Source organism: Acomys minous (assembly GCF_964271855.1).
Source record: "Acomys minous genome assembly, chromosome: 10".
Classification (NCBI taxonomy): domain Eukaryota; kingdom Metazoa; phylum Chordata; class Mammalia; order Rodentia; family Muridae; genus Acomys; species Acomys minous.
Window position 1 is genome coordinate 80,279,603 of NC_140491.1, and position 20,932 is coordinate 80,300,534.

At 37.4% G+C, this 20,932-nt stretch overlaps 1 pseudogene across 1 annotated transcript; it reads right to left on the reverse strand.

Annotated features, from left to right (window-relative positions):
• Window positions 1-4,114: 4,114 nt before the first annotated feature.
• On the reverse strand, window positions 4,115-4,526 carry LOC311606465 (zinc finger HIT domain-containing protein 3-like; annotated as a pseudogene). Its single transcript has one exon. The product of its transcript is annotated as a zinc finger HIT domain-containing protein 3-like (transcript).
• Window positions 4,527-20,932: the final 16,406 nt, after the last annotated feature.

The following is a 20,932-nucleotide window of genomic DNA, read 5'->3' on the forward strand; positions in this document are numbered from 1 at the left end:
TGCCCATTATCAGAAGGGCAATAAAAATAGATCACATATATATTAAATTTACACAATGTAATATTATTCAGATATTAAATAGAATGACATCATGAAATATGCAGGCAAGTGGATGGACCTAAAAAAGAGCATCCTGAGTTAACCAGACCCAGAAAGACAAATGATATATAGTTACTTATAAGTGGACATTAACCATAAAGTAAAGGATAACTATGCTACAGTCCACAGACACAAAGAAGCTGAGTAACAAGGAGGATTCAAATGGGCACTTATGCATCTCACTAAGAAGAGTCAACAAAATAGACATCATGAGTGGAGAGGGGGCACCGGACAAGTGATAGGTTTGGTGAAAACAGGACGATCAGGTGAGGGGAGGACCAAGGGAGAGAGAACTGGATTAAAGAGATGTAGGGGAAGCATCTCTGGAATGTGTTAGAAACTTAGGGCAATGGAAATTCCCAGCTATCCCTGAGGGTCACCCTACCTAAGACTCTTAGCAATGGGGGATATAGAACCTGAACAGGCCATGTCCTATAACCAGGCGACGTTTCCAATGGATGGATTGGGACCCCGACTAAACCATAGATTGTTCAACCTACAATTTGTTGTGCCTAAAAATGTGCTAGAGTAAAGATGGATTAGAAACGGAGGGAGGAGCCAACCAACGATTCGTCCAGTCTGAGAGCCATGCCATGAGAGGGATCCAACCCCTGACACTGCTAATGTTATTTCACTATACTTCCAGACAGGTGCCTAGCATAACTCTCATCAGGGAGGCTTCACCCGGAGATATGTTGGAAAATATACAGAGACCTACAAAAGCAAACATTAGCTGGAGCTTGAGGAATCCTCTGAAAAAGAAGGAGGAAAGATGGTAGGAGCCAGAAGGGTCAAGGGCCCCATAAAAAAACCCTACCAAATCAAGTAACCTGGAACCAAAGAAGCTCACAGAGACCAAATCCCCAACTAGGAAGCATGCATGGGGCTGACCTAGACCCTCTGCTCATATGTTACAGTTGTGTAGCTTGGTCTTCATGTGGGACTCCTAGTTTGTGAATGGGGGCTATCTCTGACTGTTGTCTGATTTTAGGACTCTGTTTATAAAGCTTTGCCTCCTAGTGGGTTGCCTAGAATAGCCTCAACAGGAGAAGATGTGCCTAGTATTACTGCAACTCGATATTCAAGGGCTGGGTGATATTCGTAAGAGGCTTCCCTTTTTCTGAAGAGAAACAGAGAAGGGGTAGATGTAAGGAAGATAGGTGGGGAAGGAGGGGACTAGACAAAGAGGAGGGGAGGGATGTAAAGTAAATAAGTAAATTACTAATTATACAATAAAATAACAAAACAAGTATTGTTTAAACTTTGGAGAAGTCACAGCACTGCACACTCATGTCGTAAATGAAAAATAGAGTAGCCACCCCATGGAAAGAAATATGAAGATTCCTCAGATAAAAGAGAAATACAGAAATCTAAGGAATTATAAATGAGGATCTTCCCAAAATATTAACACTCCTACAGTCATCAAGTTCTACTTACAACAGCCAACGTATAGAAATGAATTAAAGGCCTATGTGTGCATAGTTAAATCCTAAAACCACTTTCCCACATGAAATAAGCTGCTCACAGAAAGATCGGCACTGGGGCCTAATGATTGTACACACCAGTAATCAACTTGAGGTTAAAGACTGGCCTGCGCCACAAATCAAGATCTGGTTCAAAACAAATAAGCAACTAAAAAAGCAACAGGCAAACAAACAAACAACAAACAAAGACAGAAAGCAAGCAAAACAGAAAAAGGAAAAATGGAAAGAGAGAGAGAGAAGCCACTCTATGGGCTGGTAGAATGAGCCCTCCAACAGCTAAGGCCTATAAAGCTCCTAAGTAATTGTCATAGAACTTGTGTTAATGAATGAACACACGTGGAGATCTTTAGTGTAACACTGAATCAAGAGCCGATGCTTATGTGTTGTTATGCAATTAAAATTCTGTTGAGAGAGTGCATCTCATGTCATGTATTATAATCACCCGGAATAATGTTACCAAAGTCTCTGCTCACTCCCGCTCTCAAACAACTGAGACCCCTCCCCCCACCCCCCCTCCCCCCACCCCCCGGCAGAACAGCTAGCTTTCGTTGCACAAAGGTTAAAGAATGATGACTGTTAGGCTCTGTAATGTTTACTAGAATAACGCCAATCTGTACAAGAAATCATCCTCCACCTTTCCACACTCATTCTGAAGTGACAGTGGGCTCTGTAGGGCCAAGTGTCTTTTAGACTCACAAAGTGGATTTTTATAGCTCCTTTGATGAAGAGTTAATTATTCATAGAGTTAGAGCAAGTAACAGAAGCACTGGAATTCCAGGTAATGAAGTTTCAACCCGGCAAAGTAAAAGTACACAGCTTCTAGTGTTCGGTGTTTAACACTTTTGCCTTTTTGTTTGTTTGTTTCTTCACTTCTATATTAGGAAAATCTTTAATAGGAAGTGTTCAATATTGGGGAAAGTTATAACTCAAAAAATTTCAATAGATTCCTTTCATTTAAAAGGGGGGGGGCATTAGTGCCTGGCATTTGGTTATAAATGGCAGCAGTGACGGCAAGAGAGGCTTATTACACGCAGAGGGCTTGAGACACAGAAATCTTGGGTTGCTGTCTTCTAGCTGCAAAGCGCTCTCAGGCAATGTATGCCAAGTCTGACGTCAGAAGAAGAGGTTGATGCTACGCAGCCTCATGTTTCACCTTAGCTTTCTTTACCTAAAAATACCTTCTTACTAATATCCATTCTTATTTCCCTGCTTCTTTCTTACTTGTCCTTTTCTTCCAGGGTTCAAATTATGTCTAAGCATGAGCCTCTGGGTGCCCACATGCATCGGTAAGCATGTGCCTCTGGCTAAGCATCGGAGCACTGAAGCATGTGTGTCTTCCTTGGACAGCTTTTCAGGATCTTCCGAATTCAGACACTGGACTTGCATGGATACAGGACAGAAGTTCACTGGCAAATGGTGCTTTGGTATGTGGAATGTCACATGATGGCAAGCATTAAAAAAAAAAAGCTGAGAGAGTCTGTGAAGATTGTTAAGGGCCACATGGGTCCACTAAGATTAGCCCATCCAGGAAAAACAGAACTGGGAGCCAAAGCCATGTCTGAGGGAAACACCAACTCATTTCCTGTGCATCAGAACTCAAGTTTATCTCGAGGCCTGGGAAAGAAGCCAAGCTGACTGTCCACCTGAAAACTGAGTCTCTAATGGCTAACAGTGGAAAGCATCTGTGTTTGCTTGTTTTGTTTGAGTTTTGGTTGTTGTCACTTCATTTTCTCTAAAAAAAAAAAAAACAAAACAAAACTTAAGGTTTTTTTTCCCCTAGATGAAGTCGTCATTAACCAATTCTTTTAGAGTTTCTTCTTTTTTCCCATCGTACAACAAATAACTTCTTTGGGTTTTTTTTTGTTTGTTTGTTTTGTTTTGTTTTTTTCTTTTTTTCTTTTTTTGGCTGGGAGGGTTGTTTATTTGCTTGTTTTTCTACAACAGAACCACATCTTAAATTTATTTAGTAACATGAGTTACTAAGCATCAGTTTCAAATTCTAATGGATATAGTTCGTATTTATGACGGAACTCAGAACTGTACCAGGAATAAAATTAAACCACCATCTGAATATAGATAGTCAAGATTCAGTTTTTTTTTTAAAAATATTTTATGTATGTGGGAGTTCTTCCTGCATGTATGGCTGTGTACCACATGCACACAGTACCTGCAGAAGCCAGAAGAAGGTATCAGAAACCCTGGAACTGTAATTACAGGTGTAAGCAGTCAAGGTGGGTGCTGAAAATTGGCATCCTCTGGAAAAGCAGTCCTCTTCACAAAGGCTCTGCACTTTGAGTATGCTCCACTTGTCTAAGCAAGCGATGTGGTGATGTGGTGAGTGAGCACCCACATGTCCTTCAGGGGCCTTGGATACAACCTCATCCTAGGAGGAGCAGTGGGCCGCTTAAGCAAAGAGCTCCTCCAGTCTTCAGTCACAGTCATAAGGGAAGGGAGTAAGGGGAAAATGGGAGGGAGGGAGGAATGGGAGGATACAAGGGATGGGCTAACAATTGAGATGTAATATGAATAAATTAATAAAATATATTAAAAAAAGAGTCCCTCTTCTGGAATGGTTCCACGATTCTTAAGCAGCAGTCTGCAAACTCCACAAACAAGGGCTCCTGCATGCAGGCTTTCATCATTTTCCTTTGGTTGTCAGTCTGATAGAAGTTAACCATCAGCAGAGACACTCTGTCTTCTTCCTCATCACCGCTGAAGAAATCAGCTACAGAGGAGTCATCATCTTTGTGTTGCTCAGGCCTTGTATTTGCAGGGGTCACAGTTCCTTTCTTCTTAACAGGACAGGTTTCAGGGTTACATTCCTCTTTGTGAGTCCTGAAAAAGGTGACAGAACAGCAGGGTGTGTGGCAAGTTGGGGCAGGAGTATTTCGGCTTCTCCAAACAGATCACGCAGACCGCTGTTCTACTATTCAAAGATGCCATGACTTCCCAGAAGAAGCCCCTCCTCTTTGTTTAAAAAAAGATAGAGAAAATATCCCAATGCTAAAATATAAAAATAAAAATTCCTATTGTATTCTTTCACTTGATGAAACCCACTCTTTTGTGGTTTTGTTTCTCTCTCTTTCTTTTTTGTTTTCCAACACAGGGTTTCTCTGTGTAGCCTTGGCTGTCCTGGACTCACTTTGTAGACCATGCTGGCCTAGAACTCACAGCAATATGCCTGCCTTTGCCTTCCTGAGTGCTGAGTTAAAGGTGTACGCCAGCTGATAAGACACACTCTTAAAACTAGTATTTGATGTCTACTTGCTTCTTGTCTTGTTATGGATATCACTCGCACACACATACACACACACACACACACACACACACACACACACACACACACACTTCACTTGTAGTATACACACACACATACACAAATCTCTCTCTCTCTCTCTCTCTCTCTCTCTCTCTCTCTCTCTCTCTCTCTCTCTCTAAAAGAGGAACAGGTTCATCTTGGAGGCACTATCCCAGTGAACTTTCCCATAAAGCCCAAAGTAGTGTAGGACTGAACCTTCTGAAATTCAAAACATGCGTTAGCCTTTCTGTCTTTAAATGAGTTATCTAAGGTATTCCTTAACAATGCCAAAAGACTGATTAAGGAGGGAGGATATCCCCCCAGCACCAGCCAAGAGTTGTTGCACAACAACTATTAAAAGGGCTGAAATCAATGAAGGTTGCTTGAAGCACAAGGAATATGATTGCTTACTCCACTTTTCTCAAAGCCACCAAATTAACTCCATTCAATCAAAAGTAAGTAGACACTGACGTAAAAAATGTAGGTCTTTGTAGCTGCATAGATATGAAACATTTCAGTCATTCACGTGAAGGGGTTAACAAGGAGTCCATGTACTCTTGTGTTTCTTTAAACCACAACAACAAGTATGAGAGCTGATAGCTAAAATAGTACAATGGCCACTAAAAATAATGTGTCCAATATATCTTAAGCATATTAATATTTCCTCATATAGTCTTCAAATAGTTATTAATAGTCATTAATTCATACATTGTAAATTATACTTAAATGACCCTGGTTCTGTCAGAGGACAAATATTTGTATTAACTATTGAGAGAACTCATTCTTGAGTTTTGTGTATTAGTAAGTGACCACCCCATATTCATGCTTGATAACTTGCTTTTAATTTCCTTTAATATCTAGCATTATTTCCTCTACTGATTTTTTGCCAACATCTTCCTATTAATATAGTTTCATATAATATGGTAATTTTCTATGTTATTACTCAGTATATACAAAACTTAAAATATTGCCTATGAAACTGAAGGTGGCTGATAAGTATGCATGTAGTCTTAAGTAAAGTCTCAATATTATTTTTTCTTAATTTTCTTTTAATTCATAGATAGATAGATAGATAGACAGATAGATAGAGTGACAGATAGATAGATAATTAAGAATTGACTATAAATTAAACAAAATTAGAGAGAAAGACCATGATATCTTTTTTTCATATAACAGAAAGAAAAGGCACATAATAAGGTAGAAAAAAATGTGTGTCCAGTGTCACTCCTGCCCAAACTCCAAGCAAGCTAGCTCAGACACATATACAACAAGGAAAAAAGATCAAATAGACACAAACCTCAGTACCAGGCCAATGAAAGTGAGAAACTGACTCCTACTTCTAATCTCTTCAAACCAACACTGTGGTCCCAGTCACTGGTATTCTGTTACTGGAGTGGCCAAGGGGTCTTCATACTGCTAATTAAAACTATCCAAATTATACAAAATATAATAATTACACTTTACATTGCCTGCCTGATAGACCTATGCCTTCAAAGTCCTACCCAAGTACCAGGTACAAAGCAGTAAGTTAGCCTCCATTTACTAGGAACTAGACACCAAAGGGAAAAGGAGGCTTTACCTTGGAGCTCAGTAGTTGCACCCCTGTAGGGATAACTGGCACTGGGTAGATATCAAAGTCCGTAGGCCTACACTAAAGGAAATGGATGGTCCCTTTGAATTAGCTCCAGGTCAGGAAGATACCTACATGCAAGTAGGATTAACTCTAGTTTATCTGTGGTTGCCCAAGAGTGCAGAGGTTCTCCCAAGTGTGAGAATAGTGGTTGTTCAACTTAGTGTAAATTCTGGTAGCTGAATGACTGCCTTGAGTGTGAGCAAATGCAATCAGGGCACATATACCCAGGCCATGGCTCACAGACACACCCTTTAGTCATTTGCAAACCAGGTGTAGATCTAAGATACAACAGAATGGGTCACTGCATTAGTCTCCACCAGTGCCAGTGGTAGCTTACATCTGGCTCAGCTCATCTTGAGTTTAGGTAGGTCCTTGTGACTGAGAATCAATCACGGCTCTGCTTATTATTAACCAAATTGACTAAGAGATGTCAAGCCAAGACTTCTTAAACCCTAAGCAGTTTAGCAGGCATGTGGGGAGGACACAAAAGTTAATACTGGCTTTGTAATGGATCTACATGATTGAGCCAGGGACAACTTACCTTTGGGCAGCTATTGAAGCCCAGAGACTCATGGAAGCTCCTACAGGTAGAGTCTCTGAAACACTGTGATGCCAGGCAGAGACTAAGAAAGACATCAATAGCAAAAAGAGTTATAAGAGTCATAAACAGTTCAATGGGACCACTGGGACAACACAGCAAGAGCAATTACTAGTGATATTTGGATTCAGGAGGGACTTGAGACAAAAAGGGGGTAGAAAATTCATTTGAAGTTGCAAAGCACAGAGGAAGACTCATTTGTGTACAAGATAATCTATATTCAAGCTCTCAAATTTGAAAGCTAAGGAGAGAAGTTCAAGGTTTTCAGAAATAAAGAAAAATTTAGTGCAACTTAGAGAAGACTTCTCAGAAGAAGTGATACAAGTTGGAAAACGGGGTCCTGATATTTTTGCCACATTGAAGGGAAATCTGTCAAAAAAAAGTGTATTCTGAGCCTAGGAAAACTGTTATTTCAAAGAGAAGAGATGAGACATTTCCAGACAAATTCAGCTAAGAGAATATATCTTGACCAGACCTCTCCCACAATATATCTTGAACGATGAACTTCTAATTGAGAGAACATCACATTAATGAGTAAGAAGTAATATTGGAAGGATATTATCAATTTATTAGATACAGGTGTAACTACACAAATATAGAATTTGCTAACACTCTAAATACAGCAGAAACACCATTCAGATTGTTAGCATGAAAACTAAAACTCTCTAAAGTAAATGAAACATAATAATTGCAGTATACACTGACATAACATTATGGGAAGACTGATGAAACACCAGAAGCTGAAAGTTTGGCCAGGAGTTTCGAGAGCTTTTTTTTTTTTTTTCTGTCTTGATTTGTGGCTTATGGGGTGTGGGTCTACCTCATTTTATAGCACGAATACTTAATTTTGCCAGAAACATTCATTCAAAACTTTCTCTTTCCTCCAAAACGTTGTGTTAATATCTTTCATGTGAATTAATTGGTGGCAGGTGCGAGTTCCTATTAGACTGATATTATTTCAACATTGGTTCACATAACAACCAGTTTCACTCTGTACTTCAAGCTGGCCTTGAATGAATAATTATTTTCCTCATTTTCATGAAGGTTGGAATTACACTTATGAGTCACTAACCAACTCTCAAAACACGTTCCTGAGAGTTTCATTCTAACAAATCAAAAACTTGCCATTGAGACCCTAACAATAATGATATTATGTTACTGAGCAAATAATTTTACCAACAAGGAAGACCACCAGAGTGTGAGCAAAAAAAGAAAGTAAAATAATTTTGCCATAATACAGTTAAAAGTGTCTTCAGGGATAAAGATTTCCCTCATATATCTGAAAGGGAACAAGCAAGGGAAAGAGCAGTAGTCTGTAATTGTTTGAGAGTCTTTTGCATAGTGCTAACCAATAACTCAAATAAGATCTTATCAAGTCTAGTGTTGGGGTTTTGTTAGATTCTCACTTGGCTCATAAAGGGACCACTGTTAGCCCAAATAATATTAAAATGAATATATGTATATATTTTCCTTTCCTTTCCTTTCTTCTCTGTTTTTGTTTTTTAAGACAGGGTCTCTGTGTAGCCTTGGATATCCTGAAATTACTTTGTAGACCAGGCTACAGAGATCTGCCTCCCTGAGTACTGATATTATAGGTGTGTGCCACTGTGTGTGTGTGTGTGTGTGTGTGTGTGTGTGTGTGTGTGTGTGTGTTTGTGTAGTTTAAATGAATATGTGTGTCTGGCTGGCTCTGTGTGTGTGCAGTGTAGTTAGGTTTAGGGGGTAGAGAGTTCATAATATGAGTTCTTCTGGCTTTTTCAGACACCTGTAATGCTATTTTCCCCCTCTTCTCTCTATCTTCTGTGTTTATCTCCCATTCTAATTAGAGCTTCCCCACCTTGTTTTTCCCACTTATCAGATCACTTGTATCCGACTATTTTCCCTTTATTTCTCTCGTATCTTCAAATACTGGAAAGCAATCTAGTTCAGATGCAGGGCCCATAGTACCCCAAGCTATAACTGAGTCCTCCAAAAGCCTCCTCTCTGAGGACTAGCATTAATGGTACCAGAGGATGCAATGCTAGCTTCCAAAGGAGTGAAGCAACCAACAGTCATGGCTGATTATGGCACATGTGAACAGCTATAAAGCCAGCATGACACAAGAACCGTGAGGGTGTAATAATTATGAACACGTCATAATGATAACCTAAAGTTCTCCAACTACACTTAAGACCTGCTCAACAAGAGGGAATCCATGAAAGATACTAGAAAACTACCCTGGTGTTGGAAGAAATCCACAACCATCATTTCTATAAACCAGTGTAATCCCTAAATACATTCTAAATAGTCTCCTTTTTACTCTCAGATAAATAATCTTCACCCAGCAAAGAATCTTCTCACTGCAACAGATAGAGACTATTAAAAAAAAAATAACCCACAGCCAACCAATCAAAAATACATAGTCGTGAACCCACATTACAGTGGATAAATCTACAGAACAACTCTCACACCTAACACTTAGCAAGGACTGCAGAAGGAGCAGAATGGTTAAAAGTGCTAGGAAGACAGAGAGCTTGTTGTGAGACTGACTCCTAGCAGTGTCAGAAGTTTTACCCTTAAAATCTCACCAACATGATCTCCTGAATATTAACTGCACAAGGGTGGCATAAACAAACATGCTAAAGTAAACATGGGAAAGGTAATAAAACCTGCACAAAGAATTGCAGACAGTTATGAAATGCTGAGAGCTGGAGAAATAGTCTTCCCCAAAAAAGGGATACATTATTTTATTATTGAACACTAAATTGCCCTCTCTGAAAATACATATACAAGTAACATTATACAGACTAAGCACGGTATATTTATATATTTAAGAATATATACTCAACATATGTAGTGTGCATATATGTATAATTGTATGTATATATGTATATATGTATATATGTATATATGTATATATATTCACACTATGCATCCACAATTAATGAAAAATAAAAACCATGCATTTATCAGAAAGCAAGGAGAGATATATGCGTGGGTTTAGAGGAAAGAAAGGAAGAGGGAAATGATGAATTTATATTATATATGTGTGTTTATATATGTTATAATCTCAAAAGGAAATATAAAATTTTACGTTATAGGGTTGAGGAATATGGCTTAGGTATAGGGTAGAAGGATTTTAATCCAGCAACATGGCTACTCTGGCTGGAATACTTTGACATTTGCCTAACAAATATGAAGCCATGGGATTGATTTCAAGGACCAAAAAAAAAAAAAAAAAAATTAGGGACACATTTCTAGAGTCTGTGATATATGAGACACCGATTTAAAAACAAAACAGAGTGAAAAAAAATTTAAAAAGCCGCTACAAGAGTTTACCTTACAGTAATGTCTTTAAATATCAGAATATGAAAATTTTCCATTGAGAAACATAGAGTGATAGTACAGATTAAAGATATATAAATATAAATTATTTATCAAGAAACGTTGTCTTTAAGAAATCCAGTCAGGGTCCAGAGATTAAGAGCACTGTCTGTTCTTCCAAAGGTCCTGAGTTCAATTCCCAGCAAACACATTGTAACTCACAACCATCTATAATGAGATCTGCTTCCCTCTTCTGGCATGCAGGCACACATGCAAACAGAACACTGTAGAAATACTGTATAAATAAATGTTTAAAAAAGAAATGCACATATTGAAAGTTAAAATATAAGATAAGATATTATATGTGATTAATCTAAATGAAATCAGGACTGTTAATAGTTATTTCATTCAAAAAATATTTTAAATCAAAAGCAGTATTGTTCTCTGTACTCAAGGACCACACAATATACAAAGCAAACATTAAATGCATTGCATGAAGACAATTAACAAGGAAATGACAGGTTTACATTCCAGGGTAGGTCAACTGGACCTCTATATAATATTCCATTTCACATTAGTTGAATACAATTTCTTAACGTGAGGTCAGAGTAGGTCTCTCATGGCATCATGTACTATGGCATCAAGCAATATTAAATTTTTTTAAAGATTTGAAATAATGGGTATCCTTTCTAAATGGCATTGCAGTGGAATTAGAAACAAATAATAGAAACTTCAGAAAGTTTGTAATCAAGAAAATAGAGCGACCTTCTCTTATAATATACAGATCATGGAAATCAAGTAGCTTTCTCTAAACCAAGAAATCAAATAAGCATAAAAGAAGATTTAAGAATTTCTTCAAGAAAACTGAAATCATGGAGATAAGAAACAAAATCCTACATGTTGCAGCAGCAAGTGCACTAAAGAAGTGTAATCAGTGCCAACAGGTCAAAGGGGGCAAATGTCAAACAGCATTATAAAGAACTTGAGAAATGAGAGGAAGCTAAAACCCACATTAAAAGAAAGAATGAAATAACAAGGAGTAGAGAAAAATAAATGAGAGAGATTGAAACTAATATCAAAGTTAGAGAAAATAAAGAGAGGGATTTGAGTGAAAGGTGAACACAGTGAGTAAACACTCAACTAGACAAATGAAGAAAACCAGAGATACCAAACAAGGAAAGAGGAAAGGAAGGAAGGAAGGAAGGAAGGAAGGAAGGAAGGAAGGAAGGAAGGAAGGAAAATCATCACCTGAAAGAATCCTTGGGTGGCGAGCAATCTTGCTGCCTCTGATGCTACATTTTAGAGACAAAGATCTCAGTATTTCCCATTCAGTGTATTTGTTTTTGTAATATTCACAGCCTTGTTGGCAGGTCTTCCAGTTGACTTGTATTCCTTTTTATACCAAATTTGTTTACACTTTTCATCATGAGGAGATATTGAGTTTTATCTTATTGGGTTTTTTTTTATGCCTCTATCAAGGCATGCAGGGTTTTAGCTCAATCTGTGGATGCTATATGTATACATCGTGTTGATCAGTTTGGAACAGTGAACATACTTGCAGGTCTGGGATCATGGTAATAATCTTCTTGACTTGAGCACAGATTTAGTGTGTTAGTAATTAACAATTAATTTAATGGTATATTAAAGGACATTTTTTTCTGAAGACAACATATAAATGGATGCAAAATTACATGATAATATGGTCAGTGTTGCTCATCATCAAGAAAATTCAGATAAAAGTATTAGATGCCAACTCATTCAAGAATAATTCTGAGTTAGACATGGTGGCACAAACCTTAATCTCAGCACGCTTGGAGGCAGAGGCAGGCAGATCTCTGTGAATTCGAGGCCAGCCTGGTCTACAAAGTGAGTCCAGGGCAGCCAAGGCTACACGGAGAAACTGTGTCTCAAAAAACAAAAACAAAAAAACCAAATAATGCTGCCTGCTGATTTTCATAAAAGATCAAAGCTTGTGATGTAAAGTCACAAAACACAGTGAATTTTTGAGGAAACTGATATAATATGATTGAATTATTTCTAAGTATATACACATATCAACATACCAAAGTATTCTAGCAAGATATGCCTTTTATGTTGTGTTCTAAAATTTCACTCATTAACATAATAAAAGTGATAGCAATAATTAGCAATGAAATATTTTTCATATTTTCAAGCATTCATTCCTCAATATTCATGATAACTGAGTTTTTATATTTCTTATATGTATTTGTGCATGCACTTAAAGAAAAACAAACTTGGTCTATTAGAACCTTATAATTTTTCATTTTCATAAAATCTTGTACTTTTCCTTTCCATAAAAATGTCCAACTATGGAAACAATCCTGCATAATTATATATGTATAACATAGTTTTGTAATGAGATACTATATCAACAAGTATGTGTGAGTATATTTATACATATATATCATGAATCTATTCTTATCAGAATTGTCTCTATCAGAAATCCAATTTTGTGGAGATGGAGAGATGGCTCAGAGGTTCAGAGCACTGGCTGCTCTTCCAGAGAACCTGAGTTCAATTCTCCGCAGCCATATGGTGGCTCACAAGTATTGATAATGTGATCTGTGCCATCTTCTGAAATGCAGGTGTACATCTAGTTAGAGAACTCATTCATACATAAATCTTTTCATTCTTTTAAATCAAATTTTGATTATGCCATTATCTTCAATAAGCAAAATTATCATGCTCGTCAGTCAATCCATGCCTGTACAATTCTGCTTTTTAAATACACAGTATGTTAAGGCTGTATCAAAAGATTACTGGTCATTATTTTTCTTAATTAAAATGTATACATATAATTAAAATATATACATCTAGTGTGCATGGAATGCAAAGTATTCATTTAGCATGTACACAACGTGGAATGCATACAAGGTAAAATGGTTGGGAATGAGGTATTTGGTTAAGGGCCTGCTTCCAGGAGTAAGAAGAAATAAGAATGTAAATGCATGAGTACTTAGGACATGCTTAACCCAAAGTCAAACCACTGTTTCAGTACTTTATTTCATGTTTGTGTTTCCATTGCCAGTTTCCTTTTTATACTACATATGCAAATAGGCCATACTAAAGAAATCAAACCACATGTTTCAGATCTTTGCAGAATTTATATATACCTAGCAGATCAAAAGAATGGCTTCAGACACACTTCAGCTCATCCAGTGTAGCAAAGGAGAAAACAAGTCAGGATTCTCATTTCTGGTTATCTTTTTTCCATGAAATACAAAAGATTGAATATTTAATAAACCCATTGAAGCTTGTGTTCTCTATTGTTTAAATGAGCAGTATACTTGAAGGAGAGAGAGAGATTTGTTTTGTTCTACCTCCTGGATGACAAGCTTCCAGTTGAATCATGGAAGAAGCAAGATAAAGGAGAAAAATGAGCCAGACAGCGAGGCAGTGTGAATACACTGATAATAAGGAAGTGGTTTCCTTGGCAACAATGACACTTTGGAAGGTTTCAGAGGAGAGTAACTCTCTACAAAGTATCTGATTAAAATTTATTGCAGGAGAAGAAAGGAAATTGTGAAAATTCAAAGTAAGCAGAATATGCATTGTAAATCTAAAAGTGACTGATGAAAATCACTATGCAGTGTTTGTCTAATTGAGTTTGTTTTATTCCCTCATAGTCCCCAACCAAATTATGGAAGCCATGACAAGATGTCATAGAAGGCTGGTAGGATGGTACACCTGAAACCTCAGAGCTGAGCTGGCTGAGACAGATCATGATTGCAGTACTAGTCTGTTTGCATAAAGAGGTTCACTCTGAGAAAAACAACAAAAGGAAACAAACAAAGAAATATAAGCCAAAGGTGGCATGGAAAGATCTGAAGTCTCCAAAGGCACTTATGTAAGAGTTCATAACTCACTGACAAATAAATAGACTTAGCAAATGAATTCACAGACTCAATAGTTCAAATGTTGGTTTCTGAACTTCAGAGGCTTATAGTTTTCTTCTTAATACATTATATATTTAGAGATGAAATAATACTTAATCCATTACAAGGAATACATATGAAGGATCTTTTTAGTACCTATTAAGTAATTCATACCAAGCATTTACTTTTCGGAGATAAAAATTTACTACATATAAAGCTATGGGTAGACACAGCCATATGATGACCCTTAATACATAGTTTAATAGACACAATCTAAGATAGACACAATGGTGACAATCTAAGATGCTACCTTAGTCAATGTCTTGCAAAGGACATACTACAGAGAAATGAATTATGAAGGATTTTTGAATTTAAAAAAATTGCTAAAGAAGAAAAAACCAAAGTGTCATAACCAAAAGAATTCATGTATACTACTTAGAACAATGCTGGTTTTGCTTTACATCTGTATAAGATAATGTTTATTGTTATAGTCTTTGACACCAATAATTAATGAGATAACATTCAGTGTTCATATATATTTTCCTGGCTACTGGAAACAATTAGAGGAAGTGGTAAATTTTCACATATTTTTATCAAACTTGTCATAAAATATTCTAAGATCAGACTAATTAATGTACTTGATGCTGAGCTACTAATGGAAGTGATATTTCTGTGAGAAAATGAACAACCTCTCTAATGGCAGGAAGAATTGTGATCTGGAACTTGGGAACTTTCACTACAAGACCTTCCCAGGTGTGCAGTTATAAAGAGAGCAAAGATTGAGGGAATGTCCAACCAGTGCCTAGCCCAACCTGAGACCCTCCCCGAGGGAGAGAGCCAAACCCTGACACTATTAACAATACTCTGCTATGCTTGCAAACTGGAGCCTAGCTTAGCTGTCCTTTGAAAGGCTCCACCCAGAGAATTCTCAACTGAGGAATACCGAATGGTTGTGAAACACTTAAAGAAATGATCAGTGTCCTTAGTCATCAGGGAAATGCAAATCAAAACCACTCTGAGATTCCATCTTAACACCAGTCAGAATGGATAAAATAAAAAACTCAAGTGACAGCACATGTTGGTGAGGATGTGGAGCAAGGGGAACACTCCTCCACTACAGCAGGGATTGAAAACTTCTACGACCACTTTGGGAATCAATCTGGTGCTTTCTCAGAAAATTGGCAATAGTGCTACCTCAAGACTCAGCTATACCACTCCTGGGGATATACCCTAAAGATGCTCCACCACACAGCAAGGACATATATTCAACTATGTTCATAGCAACCTTATTCATAATAGCCAGAATCTGGATACAACCTAGATGTCCCTTCACTGAAGAATGGATAAAGAAACTGTGATACATTTCCACTATGGAGTATTACTCAGCTATTAAAAACAAGGAAATATTGAAATTTGCAGGCAAATAGAAGTAGAAATAATCTTCCTGAGTGAGTTAACACAGACCCAGAAAGATACACAAGGTATATATTCATTCATAATTAGACACTAGCCTAACACGGATGTCTTCTGAAAGTATTCATTTAGTGGGGCATAGCAATAGATGCTGGGCCTTCCTATTGAGACTCCAGGTGAGAGAGGTATGGGAGAATGGGGAAATGGAAGAACCCAAAGGGTCCTGGAACTCTCCAAGAAGACCATCAAGGCTGGTGGACCTGGAACCAGGGGGTTCTTCTAAAAATACTGTACCAACCGAGAGCAACGCGCATTCAGTAGTCCTGGAACCCTTATTTAGATTTAGCCAGTGGACTCCACAGTTGTGTGGAGAGCTGAGACTGACTCTAACATGAACTCTGGTGCCCCATTTGACCACTTCCCTTTGGTGGGGAGGCCTAGTGCCACTCAGAGGAAGGGTAAGCAGGCTACCAGGATGAGACCTGATAGGCTGTGATCATATCATGGGGGAGGAGGTCCCCTTCTGTCACAGGCCTAGGGAAGGACAATAGTGTGAAAGAGGGAGGGGGGGGAACAGGAAGATACAAGTGAGGGTAAAACAAATTAGATGTAATCTGAATAAATGATTTAAATTTAAAAACTTTAGGGGAAAAAAAACAGAAAGGCTCCACCCAGCAGCAGATTGAAACAGATCCTGAGACTCACAGTCAAACATTAGGTAGAGCTCAGCGAGCCTTGTGGAAAAGAGCGGGGAGGGATGGAAGGACCCAAAAGTGATTTAAAAATCTCCACAAGAAGACCAACAGAGTCCAATAACCTGGACCTGGGGGGCTAATAGAGACTTAATCAACAACCAAGGACCATGCATGGATTGTACATAAGCCCCCTACAATGAGCAGCTTCGTCTTCCTGTAGGTCCCTTGGTAAGGAGAGAAAAGGCTGTCTCTGACATGGACTCTGTTGCCTGATAGTCAATGTTTGATCCCTGGCTGGGCTACCTTGACTGCTCTCACTGAGAGAGGATGTGCTAAGTCCTGATGCAACTTGATGTTCTGGAATCAGTTGGTATGTTTGTGGGGCTCCCATTTTCTGAGGAGTAGGGGGTTGGGGATAAGAGGGAAAGGGAGGAGTGGTGGAGCTAGAAGGACAGGAGGGAGCTTGCTTTGATTGGGACGTAAAGTGAATAAATGAAAAAAAAACAGATTTATTCTTTGCTACAAGTAATATCAAGAACATAAATAAAATAAACTTGTACCTATAATTAATTTGAATTTTGCCTTTCTTGAGAAAAATTCTAGGTCAACATCTTAATGAAGGTTACAGTTCTGATCAACAAAAAAATGATTCATTCATCCAAAATGATGATGGGTCATTTCTAATGAACAGAAGGTGGTGGGGGTAGTTAAAAACATTCTATAGATTAGTGTAATGGTATCCACATTTGCCTCCATCACTCCTAATTCTGGTAAACTGCATTTGCAATGCTACTGATGAAAGCACAATGAATTTCTAATTCAACCCCTTCTGTAATATATTTTGGTAAATAAAATATCATTGGTCTTAATGCTGGACATTCATCGTTAATTATTTCATTTCTTTAGATTCCCATTCAAATAGACTACTCCTTTGAGAATAAAATGTTCTCATTCTATTTGTACTTAACTGCAAATATTTTTCCATTTGATAAAACTGACACAGTGCAAGATCAGTATTAACAATGCTAATTATCTTGCAGATGAAAATGTGCAATTTGTACAGAAATAATTGCTAATGTGCATATTTCCAGTAATTTTCAACATGACGCCTAATTCATTTCTTTAAAACACATTGAGGGTCTGCTTTAAGTTTAGTGTTTCCAATGAATACTTATAATTTGCAAAAAGTCTAGCTCTCAGGCTATATAAGACATGAATGTCAAATTGCTTCTACCAACTTCAGGCTTTCTTAAGCTTGAACTTTTGAGCACAGTGCAATAGAATGTTCTATTTAGCCATCAGGTTTATGTGCTGATAGTTATTGTTACATTACACTTGTTTTTGTAGCTTAATTTTTGAGAATTTCATACATAAGTACTATATTGAAATAATTTCCATTCCTCTAACACCTTGTATGTCCCCCTAACCCCATTTAGAATTTATGACCTACTCTACTATGATTATTATTGTCACAAAGGTACAACTATGTGTTTGTGCCCTCACATACACATGTGTTTTGGACATAAATATGGCAATACTCTTTACTTCTGTACATCTGAACAATCATAACTCCACTGCTGAGGAGAGATCTGCAAAAGCTTTAGTTTCCACCCCTCATATTTATATGTTTGAATGAAAAAAGCATAGTCTATGCCAGTATACACTGATACATAACTACTTTACCAAGCAAGATAATGTATAAATTATTTAGGCAAATTAACCCCTTTCACCCTCCCAACAACTTCATGTGGCAGACTCCTTTGTTGCACTTCTTTTTCAGACAGGGAAGGTTATATATAGAAAAGTTAAACGTCTTACTAAACATCATACTAATAAGTAGTACTGCACCTATTGTTTGAAGATAGAAGTTGGCTCCAGAAATTTTGTTCCACTTTTAAAAGGATCTCTTAATTAAAACATAGTTACATAATTTCCTTCTTCTCTTTTCTGCCTCCAGCCACTCCAAGCTATCCTCCCTTGAACCTTTCCCATGTCTCTTCCAACTTTGCTCTTTCATTATTATTGATATATACATATAATACATATATAACACATATGTATGTAATGTGTGTGTATTACCCTATATATAAATGACACCTGCTCAGTCTGATTTTGTTGTTTGTAAGTACATGGCTTCAATGCTGACTACTTTTCATTTATCAACCAAGAAGAAGACTCAACCCTGGAAGAGGATAATTGTCCTTCTCCCAGAAGTCATTAGTTTCCTGTTGTTCCTGGTCTATGGATGGGAACCTGGAAAAAAAAAAAACCTTCCGCCTTCAGATTAAAGAGTCCACCGCCATTTTTTCTATCTTGCTTATAAAGCTATTTCTTGGAAATAATGTTCTACAACTGAATTCTTGGCCATCTGGCTCTTACAACTTTTCCATCTCATCTTCCATGATGTTTTCTGAACCATAGGTGGAGGAACTGTGGTGCATACATATTTGTTGGGGATGGGATTCTCACCATCAGCTCATTTGTACATTGTGCACAGTTTTGCTGATCTATGATGCTCCCCATTTGCTCTAAGGAGGAGCTTCTTTGATGAAGGTAATGGCTACACTTATCTTTGTGTATGGAGTGTGGAACGTAGCTTGGATCACGCTGGTTTAGCAAAGTGGCAATAATAGATTCATTTCTAATTCCCATGATTTACTAGCCCCAGAACACTGTCTAAGTTTTCAGTACCGAGTGTGATTTCCCTCCTGTTGAGTGAGCCGTAAGTCCAATTACACCAATATGTAAATGCCACTTACTGCATACTTATGCCAGTCTTCCCATACTTATAATTGTTGTGATTCATACATAGGCTTTGCAACTGTGAAGGAGACTTTAATTGCTTTCCTCCCTTGGCAGCTCACATAATATTTTATAAAACCATGAAAGCTAGAGCACAGGTAAGAGGCTATCAGCTCAGACATCTCAAATCATCAGAGATAAAAATCAATCCGCCATATGATCCAGCTATACTACTCCTTGGCATATGACTAAAAGACTGAGTATCTTCTTGTCCAGCAATATTCAAAGCCTACATAGTCAAAAGAGCCAGGAAATGGAAACAAACTAAGTTCCCTTCAATACATGAATGGCTGGTTCTCTGATCTTTGTATGAGCAGAAAAAAGTCATCTGTACATCTTCATTCATGTCATATGAAGAATGGCTAATAATAAATCACAGGGATTCTGTAACTAACAGGAAGCATTATCTATGCATAGACATTCCTATCTCAGCCAGTCTCAGAGCTATTCTCATGCAGTATGTAGTGGGATTAGCAATATAAGTTACCTGCTTTTTCTGCAATTTGAATTCTTCACATGCCGATGGTAGCCCCCTCCCTCATTGCCTCCCATTCCCTCCCCTAGTCCTCAGAAAGGGGATTTCCTCCTTTAGTATTCTATGCACCATGCACAATTCATATATTTATAATTTCAGGACTGTATAATGTTTGTGAGAAATTGTATGTTTTCAGAAAAAAAGAACTGAACGTTGGATCAGACCAGACAGGATTCATTCTTTTCGGCACTGACATCCTGCATCTTTCATATTCCAACACCAAGTGCTTCAGTTGCTGTTCCTCGTCAGAATACAGCAGCTTTAAAGGAAGCTTCTGATCTCAATTGGTCCAGGAATTCAGACTGTTCCACACAAGACTTTAATTAAGCCTGGAATTTCTTAACATTTAGAAACTGGACCACGAATGAGTTTCCTAGCTTTTTAAAAACCATTTTCCACAGTTTTACTTGGGCCCCTACAAAGGTATAATTTATCCCAAACCAGCTGAAAGAAACCTTAAGAGAATGATGCCCCATTTCCCTTAAAGGGGGCTGGGTAGGGTTTTGATTGCTTTCTTGGCCTATAGATGTTTATTTTCATTCAGAGTTGGTTAGAAGCTAATATTTGTCTTATTCAGAGAAAAAACAAGATTAGACTCAGGAATGTCTCTCTTTTATCTTTCATTCTTTGGTTTGGAGATATGGGTTGAAAAGAAAGAAGGGGAATACAGAAATTTATAGGGATGATAGGACAAAAAGGAGATTATTGATTCTACTTCTCAACTTAATACCTTAATTGTTACTCACAAAGTTATTTTTAATTCATTGGTATAGAATTTTTGTATATTGATGCAAAATAAGTTTAACTTTGATACATTGGTATAGAATTCAGATTTAGGATTATTCTTCATACACGATATATATATTTCTACTCTAATATGAAGTATGGTCCCCATATAACTCAAATATAACACAAGATTTACTTCCAATATTTTTAAAGTGCTATTGCAGGCTACTTGGGATAATTAAGTAATACAAATTAATTGTTAGTTGATCAAATCATGGTCATGTCAATTACTAGTCTATTTTCATCACAAGATTATACATCTTAAATTTAAGAGATAGATATGATTCCATAGATAGATAAGGTCTTAAAAAGCACCTCAGAGACCTACAGAATATGGCATTTAAAGGTGTTTTTATTATTTTAAAGATTCTTTGACAATAAGACAGGTTA